Here is a 14,197-nt window from a genome sequence, read left to right on the forward strand (position 1 = left end):
TCCAATGCATATGTCCACACAATGTGATGTCTGTCCACAGGATAGTCCTTTCTCATTCACCATATCCACAGGCTTCCCTTCCTCTCCTTGACCATCTTCTGCCATCCTTTAGGACCTCCATCCTTTCCCAAACAGGCGTGAAACCAGCCAGAGGCTCGGTTTATCTAAATAGCTTTTGAAGTTATCAGAATGGACACACAGAGGCAACTACATAACCATCTTTTAGAAAAACAAGTAAAAATAAGAGACGCTGAGGTTGCATTTCGTTTGTGTGGCAGCTTTCAGGTTGGGTATCCAGGACGCTTCTTGGCTCATCTTGTTTTTTTAAGATTCAGCAAACAGAGTGGGGGGTGTTACGTGTTCAGGAGGTGCTGGAGAGTGGCCGTGTGCGAGTGGGGAACGCGGCGCAGAATCTGCCCTGGAGTGTTTGCTGCACTTCGGACTCCCTGTGTGTATTGGGGTGTCACTGCTGGCAACCCCCAGCAAACAGTTTGGTGGCAATGGTGCAGCCATCGAGTGTGAATCTCCCCTGTCTTCAGCGGCAGAAACAAGCTGCCATGGGAGAGAGCTGAAACGAGCCCTTTGGGTCATGCAGCAGGTCCATCCCAGAGGCAGCCCAGTGAGTTCTCTGACCTTCATCCTCACCCAAAACCCGGGCAGACCATGGATCACTCCTTTGCAGAAAGCAAACTCTACTGTTTGTAAAACTGACCCTTGGTAAATGAGTTTTTGCAATACAGGAGGGTTTGTGTCATTCAAAACCAAATATATGAAAAAAAAAAAAAAAAAAAAAGCTCTGACCAACCGATTGGCATTTTTTATTAATAATTTTTCAAAGCTGCAAGCGTACAGCCTCTCTCTTGTTCCAACACACGTGGGTGGGAGAGGGTTTGCAGCCCAGCCTCACGCCCGGGCGCGGAGGTGGGCGAGCGATTGCAGGCTGGCTCTGGCCGAGCGTTGGCTGCGGTGCAGCTCCGCTTCCAGAGCTAAGGAGAAGCCAAGCCAGCGGGAACGTTCTCCAGCATCGTTTTCTGCCATTCACAGTAATTTTTATTTATATGTTTGCTTTTTCACATGCAGATGGCCAGCATCAATGGCTTAGAGCTGTGGTTTGCATCCCAGAGCCAAGCGAGTCGTCTTGTCCTGGCTCAGCCTTCAAGCGAGCTGGCTTGCCCATGTCTACCTGGGCTGTTGCTATCTCTGCGAAGTGGGTAGTTTGTTCCACAAGCTTCCAGCAGTAGGCTGCTGGCTGTTTGCATCATAAACTAGTGTTTACAGTGTGGTTATGGTCAGAAAAGAGCCAGAGGGCGACTGTAAAAATGACATCCTAGGGTGTTTTGTTTTGTTTTTTTTTTTTTTTTAAATATGTATCCCTTGTCAATGGCTGTCCATATCGAATTTGCTCCATTTAGGAGTCACAGGGAGATTTCTCTCTCCCAAGCTCTGCGTGGCAGCTGGAGGCTGCTTCCAGTCTTTGCTTTGTATGGCAACAGGAAAGCGTTGGACAGCACTGCTGGGGCAAAGAGGCACACAGCCACCACTGCTTCGAGTCACGCCGGCTTCCAGGGCTGGACCCGGCTTAGACCGATGCATGCTCAACCATGCCTTGTCCCCGCTGATGTGGACTGAGCGACCAGGAGCACATTGTCTGCATGTGGACTCCCTCCTTCAACGAGCGTGGGTTTGGGCAGCCCTTGAGACGGCTGCAAGCTTGGTGGTAGGAGCCCTGAAAGAAGACTTAAACCCGCGTTGAGCTGGCAGCAAAGGTCTGCCCATCGTGTTTCCAGAGAGAAGTGGCTTTTCCCCAGGAGGAATCCAGCCGGGAGGCTGGTGACCATCCCACAGCAAGGATGGCTCAGACCAAGAGGGCTCTGCTGTGGGAGCTCTGGCTCGGAGCAACGGAGGCTTGGACTCCGCTCCACCATCAATGGATTTTATTGTGCTGCGGGGTTTTGCTCCAACACTTAATTCAGCAGCTCCATTCATTTTGATCGGTACGTACATATATACCTTGGCACTTGGCTGCCAGGACAGGCCAAACGGTATTACGCAGCCCTAGCCAAAAAGCACAGGGCGAGGTAGGGAGGTTGCAGAAAAATTCCTCCCTTGCTCGGGTGAAGTTCCTAGAATCTGCGGGGAGGTACGGGGCGAGGGTTGGCACCGGCGCGGCCGCCCCACTGGCTTGGACAAGGGCTTGAGAAACTTCTCAGCTTGACTTCGAACCGCTCCGTAAAAAATTCAGGACAAACGTTGGAGGTAAACTGCTAAATCATGTCTTAAATCCTTTCCTCTGGAGTCAGATTCCACTCCCGGCCGCTTACCCGGCACATCTGGAGAAGGGATGCGAAAGTCTGAAATTCACTCTAAACACCCCTCCTTTCCCTTCCCACCTCCTCCCCACCGACCTGAGACCTCCTTGGGTGTGGGCAGGGATGGGGGGGACACACGGCGCTAATTACTGTCTGAAACGTGGGTGAGTTATGGCTGCTGAGCACACAGGGCTGGTTTTGTGTGCTGAGTTGGGTGTGGGCATCGCTCTTTCCTCACAAAGGTGAGACCTCCAAGTTTTGAAGTCGGAAAAAGCCCCAGTCCAGCTCCTGAGATCCTTCCTTAGCTTTTCCCCTAAGTTTTGTATTTTCTTAATTGGAAGGACTTGTACAGAGAAGATCCCTAGGTGGGCGTTGGGTGGTGATGGCTTGAATTTGGTGTCTGCTTGGGAACAGCGAGGTTCAAAAAAGCTACCGTAAAGAAATGAGTTTGGCGTTTGGTGATACACAGAACAAAAAGAGTGGTAGAGACAACGAATCTGGGGAAACCTTGGCCGTGGTGCAAGGTCGGATAGTTTTGGTGCATTTTATTTATGTAGTAGCGCTGGATGTTTGGAAGTGAGAGACATCCAGCCTTGTTTTCAGTTTGATTTTCAGCTGGTTCCTTATTTTATGGTTCTTTAGAAACTGGAATTTTTTGGCACTCTTGCCTGTACTGCTTCATGCACATAATGGTGCAGTGAGATTCCCAAGGACCTGCCATCTAGTCTTGAGACAGAAAAAAGGAATTACAGATACTGCATTGCTCTGTGGGGAAGGAGCAGATGGGCAAAGCATTTTCTGCAGGTTTCTGTCTGTGACTGTGAAGAGAAAGTGGCTCGTTATTGTAGGTCTGCAAAAAATTAAATCTGTCATATTTCCTAGTCTGCCTGAAGTTCTAAAGTCACAAATTAATTTTTCTTTGGCGTAGGGCGAATTGTTGGCCTCCTGGGGCTCCCTTTGGACAGGCTACTGATGGGGACAGTAACCAAGTATGACAGGGCTGCATGTTGCATTTCCATTTCCTTTACAGAGCCCCAATTCCTGAAAATTGGGTAAGATCTATGATTTCTTCTTTGATACACCAGCCAATAAGGAAAAGTATCTTTAGCCCAGCTTAAAAAAACAATGGAAATATTTTTTTTTTTAGTAGAGGAGTTCTCCTTTTTATAGTAAGTTTGTCCCAAAGAGTGTACTAAGGGTGGACTCACCTGACCTCTGGATCCTGGGGAGCGAAGAAAAGGTTTTACTTGAAAACCTGTATCTTGCTTATCCTACTCTTTCCCCTTTCAGTGGGATTTTTTTAATGCCAAAGGTGGATGCCTCATTCTTGAACAGATAGCAGCAAGGCCCGTTTTCCATAAGGCACCAGGTCTGGGTTGCATCAGTGGCTTGAAAGTTCAGCTTGTGGGTCCACAGCAATGTCATTCTGGAGCAACCTCAGGCTCCGATGGCTTTATTGCCCATGTCTGATGGCAGAGTCCTTGTTAGAAAATGGCTTCTCAAGTATGAACTTTTGTCCAAATCGTGAACAATATTTATTTATTTATGTTTTTTCCTCTTCATTAAAAAACCAGAGATAATCTGATGTTTCCCATCAATTTGGCCCCAGGTTGTTCAGTGCTGGAAGAGGATGGGCCAAATTACCCCGAGAAGGACAATTCTCACAGCACCAGCTTTCCGGCCTGAGGGTAGGGAGGAAGTGATGGAAATCTCCTGGGGAATCCTGTTCTCTTCTCATAGGATTCCTGGCCCAACTTTCCACTTAGTCCAAAATTCTGTGGGAAAAATTATATATATATGTAAAAAAAAAAAAAAAAAATATATATATATACACACACATGCTTGCACATTGCTTTTACTGTGTTAATGGAACTGGCCAGTTTTCAAGAGCTGTAGGCAAGACCTCAGTTCAATACTGATTGCCTTTTGCTCCAATAGTGTTTAAGATAAATATTTCAAATATTTTTATGCTATTACCTTTTTTTGTTTTGCTTTTGTTTTTAGTATATCACAATTTTAGGATCTGCAATGGGAAAAATCTTTCTTGCTCTCCTCCCTGTCCTGCCTGTGTCCCAGGACTTTAACTGGCAGGAGTAAAGAGCCGGCTATTGGAAATAGGTGCATGAACAAGGGTGAATATTGTCCGTGTACAGGTCGGTCTGTGCCTTTTAGTAAAGAGAGAGGAGCTGGCAGGGAGGAAGGGCAGCGGTGGGCATATGGCTCTCCAAGCAAATAACCCCCCGCTCCTCCAAGAAGTGCCTTCCCCTTAAACCCTCACCATCCTCCTGCCCCTGCCAGGCGTTTACTTTCGACTTGCAAAACGACAAAGCATCTTTTCCTTCGAAACCTGCCCCAGAAAGCTGGAAATCCTGCTAGAAATGGGCAGGGAGAGGGAGCGCAGCTAGGGGAAGAGGCTGAGTGTGCAGAGGAGGATGAGGAGGATGGGGTGTGATGGGGGGCCAGTTCCTAGAGCTGGTGGCTCAGGGAGGTGTCTCTGCTGCTCCCAGGATATTGGGTTAAACAAACCGGTAGCGATCCCGGCCTCTCCAAAAGCTTTTCCCTGAAGCAGGTGCAGGTATTTGGGCACTTTGCAGACTCTCCTCCCTGGGGCTGTACTGCCACTGCCCTGGGGTCCCAATGGGGTCTCGAGTCCCTTTTAGTGTCCAACCAACTTTCGTTTGCTGTTTCCCCTCCTATTTCTACTGCCCACCCCTTCCTTTTTGGGAAACCTTTTTCTCTGCCCTGGGGCTGTTTTGCAGGAGTTGGTGCTGGTGGGTTGGAAGGTGAAGGAGGGGAGGCTACTGGCTCTGGGGTTCTTTTGGAGTATTTTGTTCCTGAGGATGACACTGAGGTGTTCCCGTGTGTCAGGTCCCAGAGCTACCCTGGATCCGGCTGCCGCGTTGAGGAGGAAGGCAAAATTTCTCCAGTGCCACCCCATAAGGCTGGAGAGGCACCTTTAGCATCGTTAGGAAAACCTTGACATCTCTGCTCACAACCCTGATAAAAAGGGATCACGGAAAGCGTGGGAAAGTCAGCAGGGTTGGCTAAGCCTGCCCATCCTCCCCCGGGCACTGCCGCCGCCTGCCCGCACTGCCCCGTGGCTCTGCTCCCGTGTTTGATTTGAGTGGTGAAAGTCCATGTGAAGAATGAGAAGAATCCCACCAGCTCGGGGAGCTGGGGGTCCTCCTTGCTCTGCCCAGCACAGGAGCTTACAGGAGCACCCAGTGCAGGGGGGGGCTGATGGCTGTTGTGGGGTCATATCTCCAAAAGAGCTGTTTTTCGCCACTCCCCTGAAGGGCTATAGGGCTGCTTGCTTGAAAATGGAAGCACCGTCTATCATACACTACTGAAAAATATCTTTATTTATAAGCCTCCAGTGTGTTCCTGGTCCGCAACTGTTTGTCCAGCTCATCAGGGTCTTAAAAGTATTGGGCAGGAGTCCCAAATGAATGGCAGAAAGCTGTGAAGTCCAGGTGCAAAGCATCTTATTTTGGGGCTATATGTTTTTAAATCAAAGTTCTTTCAATATCCGTATCTGCCTGTGGTTAATGGGTTACAGATGCAAATTGGCACTTCCAGCTCCTGACCCGAGGTGCCCCGGCTGGGTCTCATGACTGAATCAAATGGGGCCAAGAAATATCGACAGGCTGGAAAAGCTCCGGGCTCTCCACTCCAAGGCTATTTTCCTTAAAGCTCCAGCTCCTGGAACCATGTGAATCCTGACTTTTCCTACCTGAAAGCCACATTTCAGTAGAGGAGAGCCACTTTCCTGAGTGAACATGAACAATGTGAGAGCCAGGTGCCTTCGTCATTTCATTATTTTTTCATTTCCATTTAATGAGGGATTTAATTATAGTTTATAGCGACTATTCGATGAAGTCTGGGGACACTTCTTGCTTGTAGCACCTGGTTTGCCCAGCCTCCAGCCCTGCAGCACCAGCTTGAGCCCAAATCCCCGGGGCTGTTTGTGCATCCGCACCCCACGATGGGGCTCAAGGGGATGCTACGTGTGGTGAATCACCCCGAGCTGTGTCTTGCTGTGGGGTACAAGGCAAAAGTCCTCAAAATGTGCAGTGAATCTCATGCATTTTGAAGGTATTATCCGCAGCAGACAGACACCGCTGGGGCAGGGGTCGGGCTTTGTTGACGTAGAACTGGTTCACGAGCACCGAAATGTGCTGGTGGGTGGTGGGGAGCACTTGGCTACACGAGCTAATTCTCATCATACCCTGCAAGACTTGGCTGTTTTCTCAGGCTCCTCTGGGAGTGGTGGATTAAGGGCCGGGGTGTGTTTGATTTGGAGGGTGTAACTGTTTATGGACGTGTATTAGAACGGGATATTTGGAGGTGCCGAAGTGAGCACAAGTCCTCTAAAAGTCAGCTGGAGGCCTGTGCTCCTAAGTCCCTTCACCCCTGGAAGAATCCCATTTTTAATGTCAGTATGGCTGCTTGGGCCTCTGGTTGCTCTTGGGAGGTGATTTTTATTTATTTATTTTTGCTAGAGATGTTGCTTTAAATACTTTCCCCCTCCCCGTTGCGTTCCCTGGTTTTTGTGAATGCGTCTGCAGCAGAGCTGGGCGCTGCTAATAAATCTCAAATAAATGAATTACATTTATTAAGAAAAAGCACTTCGTGGTAGATGGCTCCTGATATACTTTTGGGCATTTCCCTTGGGCTCGGGCTTTGCTGCCTTCCTTAGGATGGAGCCCAGAGTAGCTGCTGTTTAGTGGCAGTTTGACAGCCAGGGAAGCGCGGGGGGGGGGGCAGGGGATGCTGGGCAGGTTGGTGGGCACAGGGCACGGTTCAGGGGTCCCATGTCCTTGGTGCATCATCTCCACGTAACCTGGTTTTGCAGAGAAGAATTTATGGAGGAGCAAAAGGTCATCCGTGGGGTTCAGCAGGGAGTAATGTGAAAACACAAGTTTTTTGCCTCCTGATTTTACCCAAGTCAGTCCAGGATGGGGTCTGTTAGCTGTGCAGCAGACCAAAGCAAGTCTGCATCCCTGTGCAAACTCGCTCTTATTTAATTAAGGAGGCCAAATGGGCATAAACTCCTGAGCCACTTGCTCTTTATGAGCAGCTTATTTCAGTTTAGCTTAAGCCCGTTCCCAACCTGTTGATGCCAAGGAGCATCCCTGGAGCCAGTGGCACCAGGACACCTGGAGTGGATCAAAGTCACAAGTGAATTTAGACACTTTTGAGTTTAGATCGACTGTGAACCATCGGGTTTTGGGGCATCGCTTCGGGGACCATGTCTAGCTGCAGCACTTGGTAGCTGGTTGGTGATGGCAACGATCACCCCCACTGCCCCTTGCCTTGGTCTCCTTTTGAGTATTTGGGCTCCCCTGTGCAAGTCTTTGCCTGCTCCTTTTGTAACTGCACTCACAAGGAAATCTTCAAAGGCTCAGTCCTATCAATTTTCCCCACCATATGTTCTCATTAAAAAATTTATTGTGCACTTTATCTTAGGATTATTTGCCATCAATTAATAAAACATGTTGCAAGCTTCAAATGAACATTCTCCCCTCCCCGCTTCCCTTTAACGAGGGAAAAGACAGAGAAATATGAAAAAAAAATCACCATGACAGATGGTGTTTTTTAACCTTTCTTTTGCCCAATCTGGAAGAAAAAAAGAGTTCTCAGAATATTGACATGGGTTTTTAATTATGAGTTGCATCACTTGAAGGCCTAATCTGAAGCTCAGTGAGCTCAGCGGACAGACGGCCAGCCTGAAATACGTTCCTGTGTTCAGGTGGATGGATGCTGACACATGGGCACATGCCGGAGCAGGGCAGTGGGGATGGGGAGCTGGGGGGTGATGATGTGGGTGGCTGCGGGGGCAGGTCCCCCCTCTTCTCCTGGCAGCAGGGCAGGCAGAAAAAAAACTGCAAAATCCACTCCTGGAAGCAAACGGTGTGACTGCTGTGGCCAAGAGCTCCCCAAGGCATCTGCTGTTGGCAGCCAAAATGTCGTGTCGTCCTTGGCAGTGGATGTCTGGTCTTGTAGGTAACGGTGGGCTGTGATGGAGGTTTAAAAAAGTGGCATTTGGGGTTTTTTAAAGAGTTCTTGAAAGGAGAGAACCTTGCTGCTGTGCCCCTTCGCACGGGGAATATAATCCCTGGTTTAGGGGGATGAAGGGTGACGCGGAGGGAGCCTGATGACCCCCAAGCTAACGTGTGACCCTCCCTCTCCTTCCCCCCATGAGGTCAGAATCGTGGGTTTTCCCTCCTGTTATTTGCAATTTTGGGCTGGCTGACAGATTCCCGGGGCCAGCAAGGTCGGTGGTGGGGAGATGGGGCGGGAGGAAAAGCAAATACAACATTTACCAGCGGTCCCTGCGGATGCTGCAGGGCTGGTACACCGTGTACCCTGTGGAGCATTTGCTTTGTGTCTGTGCCTACCAGGAGAAAATAAATACAAAAATAATGCATACAGATGGGTTTCTTGTATAAATAAATGTCTGGGGAGAGACCTGGCTGTGGGTAACCTGCTGGGAAAGTCCTGGTCAGATGGGAATTGTAGAGTTAAACACTCCAGTCTCACTTGGATGTGTCTCGGCTTTGATTTATACTTCTGATTGGATGTTTGCCTGGCCTGATCAGAGAGCTTGGGCAGCAGCTCATGTTGACACTTGGTGTTTAGCTCTGGGTAAAGTTTAAACAGGACTTATCATGGCTCTGACACCTCGCGAAGGCTTCCCTGGTTTAATAGCATGCTTCATGCCATCTCTTGCATAGATTATTACTGTGTTGCTGTCCTAGATACTCAAAAAGAAAAAGGTAAACTTGAAAAATAAATCCATGGAATAGCTTATTCGAAACCTCATCTAATTTTAAAATAACCCCGTTGCCCTCGAGTCGTGTGGCCATTTCTCTACCCACGCTGGTAGAGTATAAAGCCAGGAGAAGTGATCTGAGGTCACCGAGGCCGATCCAGCCTTCCAGAAACTGTTACCTGCATTGCCCATACTGCTTGTATTTGCCCCAGAAGCAGCTCTGGGCTCTGCTGGGACTAAAGCAGCCTCGGGTGGGAGGAAAGGCTTGTTTCTGGGGTGTAGCATTGCAATAAGACTTCAGCCAGAGCGGGTTAAAGTGGTAACTCTAGTTTAGACTATCTTGTGCTTTTTCCCTCTAAATTGTAATGGCTTCTTCCTCTTTTGCTTTTACCAGAAATGGCACAAATTAACAGCTGTCAGGTTTGTTCCCCCAGTTTCCTCCCGTCCGTCGAAGGGGAGCGTTGAGGTACAGGTCCGGGTGGAGCTTTGGGGGCTCAGGTGGCCAAGGGCTGCCCCCAGCTCTGCTGGCACCCTCTGGCGCAGGCTGGGTGACAATATTTAGAATGAGAATTCTAGAATTAGAAATTTATCCTACTCACCCCAACTGCTGTCCACCTTATTTCAAACTCAAGTACCAGCAGAGAGGTGCATTGGAAGTGGAGTTTAACACAGCCGTTCCCGGCCTGATGCGGGCTCTGGCTTTGGACAAAGCTCGTGCTAAAGAACACTGAGCTAATTTAATTTTATGCTTTGGTTTTTATGAGTAACAATTAAGAAAAAAATCAGCGGAACGTAATTACAGCACTTTGAAGTGTAGCGTTACTGGGCCAAAGACTGAAATGAGGTTACGATATGACAGCCTTTTATCTTGGATCTGATAGGTGTGTTATTCATTGTATTAAAAGTTTGCCAAGAGAGGCTTCACTGAAAATTAACCCGTGTTATCACAGTGAGTAATATCCTGGTTTTTATCATGTAGAACAAATAAATAACACAGACTTTATGCTTTTGCTTAATGAGGTTACACTGAGTACAGAGCAAGGAAACAGGGTTAACTCCGATGCAAGAAAACAGTGATTAAAATAAGATGAAACTGGAACAGAAAGTGCCCTCAGTTTTCTTGCATAATGGCAGAGCTTGTATTACTATTAATTATATTATGCAGTGGAAATAGGATGGAATTTGGCTCTATCTAGCAACAGACCAGGGTGAAAAAGTCTTTGCAAGCATCTCTGTGATTTCTCAGGAAAATTGCACTTCCTGATGCTCCTGACACCATTTTCTCGCCTTGACCGGTTGTGGTTCTTTGGCTCTGAGCCACCTGCCAAAACGACCCATTTGGCCCAGCCTGGGGACCCTTTTCTGCTTGATTTCACTGGTGCTTTTCCCACCTGGATCCCCAACATGCTGCTCTGCACCGCGGGGCCAACAAATCCAGGCTCAAAGTGACGGCAGCACCGATGGAACAAAACCCCAAATTGGAAACATAGAATATCTCAAATTGGAAAGGACCCATATGGATCATTGCGTCCAACTCCCAGCTGAGGTCTGCTTGGTCACAGCACGTGGTCCTGGCTTGCTTGAGCCTGTACGATGGGCCAGAGATGCTGGACAGGCACTTCCCTCAAGTGACTGATGGTATTTCTCTAGGTAAATAGTTAAACCCTACAGAATATGCCCGTGATACTAGTGGGAGTGGGCTGGCAAAGCATCTCAAGCCAAGGAAAGGAGAAGGCTGGCATCTGCATGGCCACTGCGACGTGGTGCTTGGGAACATCCCATCCTATGGCACGGGATGGAGGGGACACTCGCTCGTGTTGCAAGCCCAGGCTTGGGAATCGATTGGCCTGATTACGAGAGTGTTGTTGCAGGCAGAGAGATGAATAGCCCGGTTTTGGACTTCATTAGCCAAGAGCCTGAAATTGTTTCACGTGAACAAAAGGATTGTCCGGGACGTTAATCCTTTGCACCTGCTTAGCTTTGTTCACCCTCGCTCTGCCCCAGCCGGGGTTGCGTCAGCAGGCACGACACCGCAGGCAAGGAGAAACCAGCCACAGCAGAGGAATTAACCATGCTTTTCACTCAACGCGCTCGTGGGATGGAGAGCTGAGCCGTGCCGGATGGGCTTGGACTCCAGAGCCGGCACGGGGGAGCCCCGACACCTCCTGGGGACACCCAGGGACACTGGGGGGGGGGGGGACGGACACCTCAGAGGTTGAACGCCCAGGGGGAAGGGGACGGGGTGGCCATGCCCCCGGGGATGCCCGTCCCATCGCTGCAGATCTGCACGGCGAAAGCACTGCGGAGCTTGGGCTTGGCACCACTCCTGGCTCTGGCTGCACCCAGGTTTCCCTTCCAAAAAGGAACTTTTTCCTCCCCCTCCAAAATAATTACACCGAAGAGCTTAAAAAAAGCAAACAAATCGCTTGTCCCTTCGTGCCAGTGGATGTTAATAATACCAGGAATACTATTATCCTCTGGGCTATCATCATCTATAATACCTCCAGAAATCGCTCGGGTAGTTTTAATTATGTTTGTGCCTTTTCTTTCAGCCCTTGTTATCTCTCGGGTTCCTCTGGGCTGGGGGAAGGGTCACGGCACCGAAGTTGCTTCTCTAAAGCGCCTTTGTTTTCCCTGTGCAGGTATTAAGTTGATGGCACAACAATCCCCGAGTACATTAGATTCGCTTTCCTGCCCTGCCCTGCCTGAATGCAGACCTTGTGCGTCCCCCGTGCCCGGAGCGAGCCCGGCGCGGGCAGCCCGAGGAGCAGGCCCGCAGGAATGCGGGTGAACAGAGCCAGATTGTTCCAGCCCCGAGAAGAAGGGAAGAGAGAGGGAGAAGGAGAGGAAGGGATAACAGAGCGAGGAGAGGAGGAAGAGCTGGGAGGCAGGGGGGGAAATAATCCTTGTCTTGTGCGTGGTGGAATTTCTCTGGAGATATTTGCAGGATAGTGCGTTTTAAAAAAAAAAAAATAATGCTTAGAAAAATAATAGAGTCCTCCCTCCCATGCGTGCCTGTAAGGGGAGGTTTTTGTCAGCGCAGTGGCCTCCATGGGAAGGTGACGTCTGAGAGAACAATTGCTGGGCTGTTGCACCATGCCTGCCGCTATGAATGAAGCTTAAGAAAAGGTGTCCTTGGACTCTTGCTAAAACCCATCATCTTCTCCATTCCCTGCGTGTGCCCGCTCGCTGCTGCTGCCTCCCGAAACGGGCCAACAGCTTATAAACAAAGCCGTATAAAAGATGAGTTTGGAGCAGGCTCCAGCCTCATTTCCTTGCTGGCGGCAGCAGCCGGCTCCTCGCTGCTCACGGTGGGATGCCGGGGCTGCGGCTCGGTGGTCCCTGCTCTCTGAGAAGCTCTGGCGTGGCAGAAGGCAAAGTTGAGGATGGAGGTGGAAGGGAGGAGCTGGTCGTGACTGGGGGCTTTGGGGCAGCCTGTCCTTCGAAGTGGGCCAGGCGGTCCCCGGGAGCTGTGCGCTTGCCTGGGGGGCTCGCCCGGCTCGCTGCAGCGCGCTCCGGGCTGCGAGTTCGCCCGTGAGCGCCAGGGTTTCTGTAGCACCACGGGGACGTGGTCCGGGCGACGGCACCGTGCTGTTCTGGGGAGGTCGGACATCCCTGGTCTGCAGAGGAGCCCTGGGATCCCCACCAGAGATGGAGAGGAGAAGAATGAAGAGCAGGACTTTGGAATGTCTTTGCATAAACCCTCGGATGTGTAGGTATGTGTATGCCTATGTACGTGTGTGTATGTATATGCAGAGCACATGTGCCCTCCCTCTGTTCCTGGCCTGGCTTTACTATGTTCAAAGACTCTTAACACCTTCTTTCCCCAATCTGAAATGGGAAGTAAATCGAGTTTTTTGCTGCTGAGAGTTTCACTTGTTCAAAGGTAAGGAGACTATAGAGCTGTATGGGGTCTTGGCAGCATTGCTGTAGGATCCTCTCTCTGACCACGTCTTCTCCTGGAGCAGGGCTGAGGAACCGAGCTGCAATGATCCAGGGAGAGGAATGACAGTGGCTGAATGTCACCTCGCACCTTCCTGTCTTCACTGAGCTTTCTTCTCTGGTGTGTTCTCTTTTATTAAAGTGTTTGACTTATTTCTTGAAGTTTAGCAGGCATTCACAAAAGATACGAGTAAACCACTAACTGTATTAGTAATATAAAATGGAGATCTGTGCTGTCCATATGTGGGTACGCAGCAGAGTACACTGTGCAAGTACAAAGCTTGTATGTATTATCAAGCACAAAAATTAGGGTGATTGTAGTTTTGGGCTGTGCATATGTTTTTGGCTAAAAAAATTTTAAGTTGCAATGAACATTTAGGACATCGGGAATTTTAAAATATCTCCTTGTGGATTTTGAATGTTTCTTCTTGTCTTTTCTCCTGACGTGTTACTTGGCGTTTACCCAGTGATGACACCTCTCAGTGCTGCCCTTCATAGTGGTACCTGCTTCTGCAAAATGGAGTGAGGTTAGGGTGGTTAGAAATGTGTGTTTCTAACAGCAGAATGGAAGGATGATTATGGGCACCTAGGAAAGACTGGCCTGGGGGTTAAATGGAGGTGCAGGTTCAAAAGAAACATTTCCCATTTCTGCTTATGCTTTTTGCCCATAGCAAATTACTTAATGTGTCTCCCTGCCTCAGTTTCCCATTTATTCGACGAGAATGATGCTGATTAAGGGCACTCCCAGTAATGGTGAGATGGAGGAGGAGGGCAGAGTCTGTGCGGTGTTGATGTATTCACTCAGGTGGCAGCAGTGAAACTGCAGTTACTGAAGTGTCCCAGGGAAACACTGCACTAAATATCAAGGATCTGCTCTGAGCACTGAAGTGAGCAGAAATTCATGGTGAGTAAATCAGGTGGAGGGGAAAACCAATTTCCCATGAGTTTGTCATTGGTAGACGTTAGGGGAAAGTCTTCTGTTGGTTTTGTTAAAAAAAGAGGAAGAAGCAGATGCAAAGAACACCTCTGACACTGATAAAATATTACATGCAGCACTAAGCTGAGAAATCGTCTGTCATCACACTCCCATACTTAAAATCTACTCAAGCCATAAACTCTTCAGGGCAGGAATATGTTATCTGTTTGGTGCTACTTCCTGAGTGCCAACGCA

At 49.2% G+C, this 14,197-nt stretch overlaps 1 long non-coding RNA gene across 2 annotated transcripts in view; it reads left to right on the forward strand.

Moving 5' to 3' along the window:
* LOC116964075 overlaps window positions 1–14,197 on the forward strand; it is an 80,150-nt gene that overhangs the window by 61,851 nt on the left and 4,102 nt on the right. Inside the window, exons 1-2 of one of the 2 annotated variants that reach the window (XR_004408530.2) lie at window positions 12,463–12,800; window positions 13,053–13,147. The exons of the other annotated variant lie outside the window; for it this stretch is intronic. This is a non-coding gene — a long non-coding RNA (uncharacterized LOC116964075). Of the gene's footprint in view, window positions 1–12,462; window positions 12,801–13,052; window positions 13,148–14,197 lie in introns of those variants that run through there. 2 annotated transcript variants of the gene reach the window in all.

This window comes from Tyto alba, unplaced genomic scaffold (genome assembly GCF_018691265.1).
Source record: "Tyto alba isolate M040663 unplaced genomic scaffold, T.alba_DEE_v4.0 Super-Scaffold_39, whole genome shotgun sequence".
Lineage (NCBI taxonomy): Eukaryota > Metazoa > Chordata > Aves > Strigiformes > Tytonidae > Tyto > Tyto alba.